The sequence below is a fragment of the Sapajus apella genome, unplaced genomic scaffold (genome assembly GCF_009761245.1).
Source record: "Sapajus apella isolate SASKATOON/1434 unplaced genomic scaffold, GSC_monkey_1.0 scaffold277, whole genome shotgun sequence".
In the NCBI taxonomy this organism is placed as follows: Eukaryota; Metazoa; Chordata; class Mammalia; order Primates; family Cebidae; genus Sapajus; species Sapajus apella.
Window position 1 is genome coordinate 206,075 of NW_022437217.1, and position 10,955 is coordinate 217,029.

The window sequence follows — 10,955 nt, forward strand, 5'->3', positions numbered from 1 at the left end:
CTTCATCATCTTGTACCCCGAAGGTGCTTAAAAGACTCTGTTTCTTGATATCAGGCTCAGCCTTGGGATGCTAATCCACTGAGCTGGTGGCCACCTTCATAAAATCCTCCTGCTTCCTGAGCATGGGTCTCTCTAAGTCTCTGATTTACTGTTTCAAAACCTTTAACCTGGTGCTGCAGCCCATGAGATGGGGGCTGGGTATCAAATCCATCTCCTTGACTGACTAAAACTAGAGGCAGAAGGAAATATAACAATGTATAAGACTCCAGAAATTAGGGAGTTGCAGGAGGGAACTGGTGCTGAGATCTGGTATGTTTCAGTTGACTTGAACACAACACAGTTAATTGGCTTTGTTATGCACCAATTGTAAATTACTAATTTACCTCTTCACTTTCTTCCTTGGCAGAACTTGTTGCCTCCTTGATTGCTTTTCTGTCCTATGAGCAGCAGGACCTGGGCAAGCCCTTGGTGTTTGGGTATTAACGTGAACAACCATCTTAACTATTATTTTTTATTGAAATTTTACTTTCAAATAGTGGCCTCTTCTTTATTATCTGTCATCCCTTTGACCTCACATCTCTTTTTTCATTGGCTTTACAGTCAAAGAACTTCATGTTCTATAAATCCATATATTAAGGTTAAAAAAAAGAGAAATGTGTGTAGAGAAAGTGTATCCTGTGCCCAGGTGGTGGGGCAGCCCCTGCCTGCGCAGCTGTGATCAGGGTTGTGTTCCCCTCGCTGTCCTGCGGTTGACGTCAACGTGGGGGCACTCAGCTAAGGCCACCACGGGATCCACAAAGCTGTGGTAGCAGGCGACAATAAGGCCAATCCGGCCACCGTGATCAGTCTCCTGCACCTCCTCGATGCTCACCCGGCAGCACCAGCGTCCACAGTAGCACCCCCACCTCCGGGAAGCCCCCTAGGAGGCTCTCCGCGCTCTCCACGCCCTGCTCCTTCTTGTCCTGGAAAGAGAAGAAAGAGTCATCCAAGGCAATGCTGCTGCCGGCATAGGGCCAATTCCAGAAGTCCTGGAACTCTTCTTAGCCAGCGCTGTCCTCGACCTTCGCGCCCCGAGGTGGGGATAGCGTTGGCGCCCTGAGGTGGAGTCATGCAGCACCTCCCGCCACCCTCCGGTGGGGTCCAGGTCAGCAGCACCATGCAGGCGGGGAGCCGGGGGCAGGCAGGGAGAGTGCCTCACTGCAATCTTTTCTCCCGGGTTCAAGTGATTCTCCTGCTTCAGCCTCCTTAGTAGCTGGGATTGCAGGCATTTGCCACCATGCCTCGCTAATTTTTTGTATTTTAAGAAGAGACAAAGTTTTACTATGTTGGCTAGGTAAGTCTTGAACTCCTGACCTCAATTCACCTGCCTTCCTAGGCCTCCCAAAATGCTGGTATTACAAAAACAGCAACTAAATCCTGGAATAATACTGGGAACTTGCCTAGAGTCTGCAATGTTTATACTCCTTATAACAAAGCAGAAAGCCTTCCTCAGAATTATCTGGGCTGTCATCACTCATTGTCCAGGCCTATTAACAGACTCCTGCAGTTAACAGACTCAGCGCTGTGAGTCTCAAATGTGCTCCTCCAATAATGCAGTAGAAGGCCCGAGATTCCACGTAATAGTGTCTTTAAGTCCCCAGAAACTTTTAAAGTTCAAGAATGTATAAATCCTATCAACTTTATGTTTTCTAAAATCTCAGATTACGTGAGGTGTTTGGACAAATAAAGTCCAATGGTGATATCCACCACTGAGAGAAAATCAGTCTAAAAATTATAATCTTAAAGACCAGAATGAGAAAAAAAAATGTTTTTCTTAGAGCCTCCTTGTAACTGTCAGATTTTCCTGTAGATATAGGAACTAGAGGACAAGCTCTGCCTGATGTAACTGGCCTAGACATATGTAGATGTATTAATTGTAGAAGAAAGAATTATGCCTTTCAGGTAAAATGGCTACATAAAAGATTGAGGTGCTGTTTTTGAGACAAGTTCTCACTCTGTCACCCAGGTTAAAGTGCAATGGCACGGAGCTCACTGCAGTCTCCAACTCCTGGACTCCAGCAATCCTCCCAACTCAGTCTCCTGAGGAGCGGGGACAACAGGTGCTCACCACCCTGCAAGGCTAATTTTTCTTTTTGGTAGAGATAAGGTCTCACTATGATGCCCATACTCATCTCAAACTCCTGGCCTCAAGTGATTCTTCATCCTTCGCTTCCCACAGCACTGGGATTATAAGTATGGTCACTGCACCCAGCCTCAGATTACATTTTTTCATACACATAGCTTTCCAACTAAAAACATTTTGCTAGAATTCTCTTAATTCAGCAAAGCAGTGTTATTACTAACCCAGTCTTCACTTAATTTCAGCTTTCATACAAGAACAAAATTACCTTTATTTTTTAATTTATGTTTTATTTTATATTTTCAAGATGCACAATATGGTGTTTGAGATACATTTACATAATGAAATGATTACTATAATGAGACAGATTAACAAATCTGTCATATCACTTTGCTGTGCTTTTTTTTTATGGTAAGAGCACAATCTAGTCCCTCAGAATATTTCCCAATACAATATGAGATTATTAAAAATACCTACAGGTTGTACATTAGATTCATTTATTCTACATTGCTGCACCTTTACGAATTTTGCCCTTTATCTACCACTTTTCTTCCCATCACTCTAACCAATGTAATAACCTTTCTACTCTCTGTTCTTTATGTATTCAATTTTTAAAATAGATTTCAAATATGAGTGAGACCATAAAGAATTTTTCTCTGTGTGTCTGTCTTATTTCACTTAGGAAAACTGCCATTTTCATGTCTCCTAAACTTAGTACAGAAATAGAATGCTAGTCAAGAATGTGTCTCAGTTTTGCTAGATTATTTTTTTCAGATTATTCTCTTTGTCAATTATTTTTTGTACTATAGAAGAATCCAAATTCTTGAATTAAAAAATCTGTAACCAGGATATTGATAAATAACTTCTTTTAGGCATAAAAAAAAACAGGAAGTTCAAGATTTCTGGATTAGCGATTGACAGTGGTCTTAGTGGTCTCTCTTTGATTTATTTTAATTGCAAGTCTTGATGATAGTTTAACATAAATTCTGAATGGTGAAGAAAAGAAATAAATTATGTATCTCTAGGAGCATCAGTAGAATAAATTCTCTTGGTTAAATGGCAAAGAAAATATGCTAAATAGATACAGAAATGTCTTCATCTTCCAGAATCAGAGTCAGATGCTAAATGATTGTAAAGTCCTGAATTCCATCTTTCTGTAAAAGTAAATCTGAGCTAAATTAGAAGAATGTCAGGAATAATTTTTTTTCTTGAAATCTAGGAACAAATAAGATAATTAAATTAGGAGGCATTGACTGTTTCATAGAGAAGTTTTAGCATCAACAGAAAAGCTCAGGAAACTTAGGTGAAAATCAGAAAGGAGTGTTGGGTTGAAGTTCTAAGGGGAATAATTTCATCTCTCAATCCCTTGGAAAAAAGCAGCAAGTCCAAAAGAAGCCGGTGATCAGCTTTCTCCCTGCTAACTCCTAATGTCCTGCATGAAATATGTGGAGGGAGAAGAGAGACAGTTAGTACAGAATCTGTATGGTGTGGAGTGAAAGATCAGAGACCTTTTCTGATAAGCATTTTCAAAATTTGGAGAATTATCCCTATCTAAATGGTCTACTTAAGAGACTAAAATACAAGTAAGCTGTTTCCTGCCACCTAACCCTCAGCTAGCCAGGCTCCGACAGGAAAGCACTGGACACCTTGACAGTCACAAAAAGCAGGGTTAACTCATTCTTGGATACCAAGACCTGGTGCTGATCTTCAGCAACACCTTATCTGTTTTGTTGAGGTCCTGCTTTGTCTCACTGAACCAATCTCTTGGGTCATTTTCTGTTGTGTCAGTCATTTAATTTTTTTTTCTGAACTAAATGATAAATACAAATATCTTTTGTGTGTAGACAACATTCCCAGATATATCTCACAACTTTGTGTGCCACATGTCTAATTTTGAAACTACTGGATGGGAACAAAAGTATTGTGAAAAACACAAGGTCATTTCCTTAAAGCCAAATACTCTTGTCCCTCCTACTTTTCTTTCAGGTTTTCTGTGCATGGGACATGGCATTAATAGCAGTTTATTCCACACAGAGATGAAATTCAGTTGTTGAAGATGTCAGTCTTCTTGACCAACTCCTATGTTGCTCCAAACAGGTAAGAGAAATGCCCCCTTTCAATCATTTCAAATTTGAGGTCTTTGTTAGAGCAGACAAGCGCTAACACAGGTGCCCTAGGAGGCATAGCTCTGACATTCTAGTACACAATTTTCCATTTTATATCTGGATTCTTATTTGAAATGTAAATTAATTTTGTTCTTTCTACTGCATAAAGAGGTTTATACCACTTTATGCTTAGTAATTAAATGTATATGTCAGTTTAAATAATGACAGTGTTTATTATTCTAAGTCCTGTTCCTGCTCCCCATCATTTTATACAGGAAACTTCATCTTTCACTAGTTGTTATTTAAAAACCTAAGACTATTGAAATCAACCTTATAGAAAAAAATTATGCTATAATTATTTTAAACTCTAATATAATCTTTGACTATAAATATAAAAATCGATCTATTTGTTATCTTTTGATAGCTATTCATTAGCATGCTCTATCCTATTTTGTTACGTACATTTTGGAAAAGTTTCCTAATGTTAGAATAATATTTGTACATATTAACACTCCTACTTATCCATTTATTCATCTTATTTATGGTGTATTATAAAAATTGCATTGGTAATACATTAGCAATGAAGGCAAATACTGCATTTGCCCCCTTGAAATTTTCAATCTGGTAGTAATCAGTTTTCTGATATAATATACTCAGAGAAAATGAAATAGCACAGTGACCCAGCACTGAAAAACTATTGTATGAGCTGAAATGTGATTAATAATTAGGATGATAAGAAGTAATAAAGTCTGTGAGATCAACTTAATTTGGTCAGACGTAAAAAGAAAATAAGCCCTCTTCTTTATTCTTTGTAAGATAACGTATCCAGCACTTTATTTTCCTACCCTAGCCTGGTTTAAATATACAAGTAAGACAAATGGCTTACAGTGTGTACAAACTTTGAAAACATACTCCGAAAAAATATCAGATTAAAGAAACCCTCATATGGTATGATTTTATTTACCTGAATGCACAAAATAAAAATAGATTAAGTGTTATGAAGAAATGGGGGAGGGTGAATGGAGAATAAATGTTAATAGTTATCGGGATTCTTCTGGAAGTGATAAAAATGCCCAGGAAGCAGGTAGTTCTGATGGCTGCACAAGTGTGATATGCTAACAACCTCTGAATTAAATACATTAGAGCAGGACTTTCACGGTAAGTGAATGGAGCTCAACAAGCCTGTTACAACAAAAAAAGAGCGATAGTTGATGTTCTAGTAAACATTACACAATAATTTATTAAAATAATTAGCAAAGGTATACAATCAAGGTGGTTATTTCCTTTATAACCATAAAGTAATTACATTCCATGAAGTTACAATGAGCTCACAGACTCTCACATATAGACCTCTTTCCTCAGATAAGGTCTCAGGACACTATTTGCCTCATTTGTGGGAGGTCACAATAAATCATCATGCAACCAAATTTTCTTGTGGAACCCAAACAAAAGAAAGGCTTCAGAAGGGAAGAGAAGGAGGAATAAGGAAAACCATAGACAAGAGAAGCTTTGTAAACATCAAAGAAACAGCCCCATTCTCATAATCCAGAAACACCCCCACTCGACTCCGAGACCTTTGCACGTAATGAATTATGGGTGGAGAGTTTGCAGAGAGACTATAGTGATTGCTGCTCTTTGAGGAAATTTTTAAAAATGTTTCATCAGAATCAATAATGATATTGGTATCTGCTGTCCTGGAATCTTTACAGACTCCCAGAATTCAGTTGGAGGAGAAGGTCACATCCACTTCCCAGTAATGCCTGCCAGGGGAGAATGCTTGAGCTTCCCACGGACAAAGCTCTCCACTCCCGGGGGATCCATGGCTGCACTGCGATGATGGTCATCTCCAAATGTCACTTGTCTCACGTCCTCAGAAAGGCTTACAGAGCAAGGAACCATTTCTGTACTCAGAGCATCACCCACTGCCAAGGAAAAAATACTGCCAAGCACTCAGTGAGTGCTGAGGGGCAGGGGCTCTGTGGTCCATGTATTCACTTCATCTGATCTTCTTCAAAGAAAATACGAATAAAAGAAGCCACGAGAATTCAGCGCCATGCATCCATGAAGATGAAATGTTACTACGACTCCACAGCACATACAATTATGTATTGTACTTTAAATAATAGAGAAAATATGACCACATCACTGGGTGAAGTAATGATTTCATGTCTATCTCTGCATAGTTTGTTTCAGGACATATCTAAAATGTTTTTTTTTCTTTAGTAGAAAAATCTTGTATTATTTGTCTTTAAGATCATCAATAGGTAAATATCACTGTGTTGTGATGTATTCATTGGAAAGTAAATTATTAAATATTTGGTATAAATTAACACACGTAAAATTTAGAAGTTTCTGAAAAGAATATTCTGGTTTTACGTTATCTGTTTAGCCCCTGATTTAATCTACTCCAGGTTCTTGCCCTCTGCTACCTAGACCTGCTCTCTAGAATGGGCCTAACGTGGTTAGGCCACGTTCACAATCCCTCACCTTTCAGTGGTTATGAGATGTAAATGATGGCATCAGAATTGTCCCGATTATGGATATTTTAGTTATTTTCTATGCTGACCAAAACTTTCTGATTTTATAAATAATAAAGGTCACTTGTAGAATACATATAAATGCACATAGAATAGAACCACTTAAAAGCCATTATGCCAAATCTATGCCATCAAAATTGAATTATAATGAATAAACATGAAATACTGATTCCACTGTGAGAACTAGTGTCTTCATAACTATATGACCTAAATTTTCTTTGTCGTCTGATTCTGCAGTTACAGTATATATCTTGTTTACATTTTCTTCAAACTGTAAGTCAGGAAATTGAGTTTTTATCTATTGTATTATTACTATGCAGGTATGGAAGATGCAGATGTTTTAGAAAACTCTGTATTACCTACATGTCAGAAATAATAAAACTTTAATGGGAAAAGCCTCAACCAAGGGACCTAATAAGGAAGAAGATGAGTCTGGACTGCCAAGCAGCAGGCTCTTACCTCTGAATCTGTTGAGAATATCTAGGACTCCAATTATGCCCCATGAAGTGAGCTCTGGGTTCACCAGCTGGGGCTTTTGCATCTGTGCCAAATCAGTCCTGCAAAAAAACAATGGCCTCAGTTACACTTCCAGGCCCAGAGCTAATCACACAGTTGTACAAAGATATCATATTTTCATACAAGATGTTTCCTCAGAATTCTGCTTGTTTTGGTTAACTGGGTATACATTTCATTTCATTCTCTTGGGAACAGAGGGATGCTACGTTGAGAAAAACTCAATTTCTCCAGACATATTCTCAGACATTACGCAACTTCTAAAGGCATTAAAAGTCATTGCTTTCTCTGCCCATCACACCCCCTGAGAAAATACAGAAACCCTGGCAATATTTCAAAGAGCAGAAAACTCAGACCAAAACATTTAGGACTTCAGCCTTTAGTTGTCACTAATGCTAGTCGGTGTCTAAGAGAGAATGTTCCCTGAGACAAAGGACTTAATCTTTTGTGCAAAACAAAGGAGTCTAATTCCAGCCTGAGAACCCTGCTGCTGAGGGTCCTGAGGCAACCATCTTCCTGAGGTCTTTCTTACAACTGTGTGTCTTGTGATGGAGCAGGTCCAGGTCATTGATGCTTTTGGGAACAAACCTCCCTCCTTAGGGCATCTCCCTCCTACCTCTGTCTTTTTTACCTCCCACCCCTCTTGAGTAGAAGACACCACTATGTTTCCTCAGTGTAATTTTTTATAAAGATCTGTGGGTTAGGGCTGGACAGGATGGATGAATTGGGAAGGACAAACTTCAGAATGGCAAATGGCTTTTAAGTATATTTGAATTCATACAAATTTTAAGATGAAAACTTTCCAGACCAAAAAGAAAAAGATCTCAGAGCCTCTTTTGAAACAAAATCAAAAATAGCCACTGAGGATGATGTTAGTAGCTCAAATGTATACATACACTTCATTAACAAGAGAATGCCCTGTTCAGAAATAACATTATTTTAGTGCACCTCACATTGCCCATGCATTTCTGACATCCTGCAAAGAAATAAAAGATAATGTTAATTATGAAAGTATTTTCCTTCTGCATATCTTCCCATACTCTTGTTTCTTTTTGTTTCAGTGTTTTAATAATGCATATTTTCTTATTCCCTTCCAAGGAATCATTCCAGGCTACGTTAGTAATAGAACCTCAACTAAACCATGAAACACTTCATCAGTGGACATTAAGAGCAAAGGAGTTCAGCAAGAGATTGTGGAGAGAAGCAAGGATACCTGGATTTCCCGGGTCATTAGTTTCCTAATCTTATTCCCAAGGAAATGTCTGACCACACATGACAGCTAATAAAACAAAGCAGAGAACCATAGAGGAAACAGAGTACACTGGCACTGATGAACAACTTTTACAAATCTTGCCCACGCAAGGGGAAAAGCCTCAACGTCTTCAGTAAATCACTGCTGTATGGGACCTCAGAGCATGGGGAGGAATTAGGGCACATAAATGAAAATATTAGTAACCTTCCCCTGGCCTGGGCTTCTGCTGACTTTGAATAACCTCCCTGTGTGGATAATACTCCTAACTATATTGAAGAGAATGTTTTCCTACGTTATGTACTACAATGGCAAAAACTTCCCAAACATTACTGAAGCATGCAGTAATAAATGACTGGACAAATGTAATGATGGGTGTCAGACAGCAGGTGTCACTTAGCTGACAGTAGTGACCTATGCAGGTGACATTCCATGTCCTGGCAGCATTGTCCAGCAAAGGCTTCCTGTCTCTGAGGATGGACCCTCCCTCCTCACCTGGGGCAGCTCCACGCCAGGCATGTGGCTCAGCTCCCACAGCTCTCTGTACATGTCTTTCATCTTTTCTAAATCCTGGGTCATTCTCACTTGACTGTTTTGGAGTTGTTGGAAAAGCGCTTCTCCTTCTCTGTCCAGTGCCTCTAGATGAAGTTGCTCTTCCTTTTCAAGAAATTGATGCATCTTTTGATATTGAATATTGATTGTTACCTTCCTTAAATCCACATAGTCCTGCAGAAACATTTGGTTAAAAGGATTACATGTTGTCACTCTCAACAGAAAACTGCAATAATTATATTCTGGGTGTAATCAAGCAATTTGATAAATTTTCTGCCTCTTGCAAGGAGTCTTCAATATTTGCTATTTCTTCTGTCATTTTAGAAAAATTGTTCCTATTCTCTTTCCCAGTTTAAATCAAAGCCTATATAAAGACTCCTAGTTTATCTCCCTGTGACGCTTCTTCACCACATCAGTTATTTCCCCTATTAATCTTATGCATTTTAGGTTTTTTCCATGCCTGATTCACCTAGATGTTAAAAAAACATTTAGCCATATACCATATTATGCATATGGGTTTTTTTTCTATACTTTTCCTCTGTATACTATTCTATTTCTTTCCTCTTCCTCACACCCAACCTTAGTAAAATGTTGTCTCATTTCCAGTGTCTGAAAAGGTTTATACCAACCTTCAAATTTGAACTAGGATACATAATAGGCCATTTATGCAGTATATTAACATTATTTGGCTAGCTTGTGGGGGCTTCTCTATTTGTGATTCCTATTATATCGATTGAAATCATTAGAATTTTATGCGATGCAGTCACTATCTTTTATGTGGTAGTTTGAATTTAGCTAAAAATTATAAGCCAACATTGTGTTTATTTACCATCATTATCATAGGCTGTCATCTTTGTGATTTAGGATTCTGTAGATTTCAAACTGCCTTAGAGGCATCACGTACCCTGCATTCCTCGGCAGCCCATCCTATTGGGCTGTGGCTGTGAGCCATGGGCTCTGGTGACTCGGAGCCAGACCCACAGAGTAATCTCCTGTCAGCCTCACCGAAGAGCTCCTTAGTCTCCTCATGTCGCACACTGAGCTTGTCTGAGCTGTGGATGTTTCTCTGAGGTCTGGGCTGTCTGGCAAGGAAAGCCAGCTTTTTGAAGGCCACATTGGTTTTGAAGTCAGACTTCTCTGAGATCTCTCTGCATGCAGGGCAGTGCACTGGTGCTCTGCCTTCTTCCCAGCAGAGGCAGAGGCAGGGCCTGCAAAAGTTGTGCCCACAGGAATGGTGACCCAGTCTATGAAGCAGGTCATGCATATGGTGCAGGTGATGTCATTCTGGAAGGCTTGCAGGCTGCTGAATCCAGGTTTCTAAAAATTAAAAAAAATCTGAAAATTTTTCTCTCTTATTTTATTTGTATTTTCACCTATGATAGGGAAGAAAAGGCTGGTAGACAATTTTCCCTGTCTACTTGAATTCTATCCAATTTAATCAATAGCTTAGCTCCAGTACAAACTGAGACATAGTAAATTAGCCAACATGTTGAACTTATGAACTTTTTCCTCAATAGCCATTAAAGATTGGGTCCAGGGCTCCCTAAGATACCAAAATCCTAAGATGTTCAAGTCTCTTTTTAGAAAATGGTGTAGGATTTGCATGTAACCTAAGCCTACCCTCCTGGATACTTTAGATGACTTTGAATACCTCATACAATGTAAATGCTGTATAAATACTTGTAATGCCATACTGTTTAGGAACAGCAAGAAGATTGTTTTGTTTGGTTAGGTGTAGTCGCTCAAGCCTCTAATGCCAGCACTTTGGGAGGCTGAGGCTAGCAGATCATGAGGTCAGTAGATGGAGGCTATCTTAGTTAACATGGTGAAACCAAGTCTCTACTAAAATTACAAAAAAAAATAGGTGGGCATGGTGCACA

The 10,955-nt window shown here is 38.9% G+C and overlaps 1 pseudogene; it reads right to left on the reverse strand.

Moving 5' to 3' along the window:
• Nucleotides 1-842: 842 nt before the first annotated feature.
• On the reverse strand, nt 843-10,392 carry LOC116545491 (annotated as a pseudogene).
• Between the last annotated feature and the right edge of the window lie 563 nt (nt 10,393-10,955).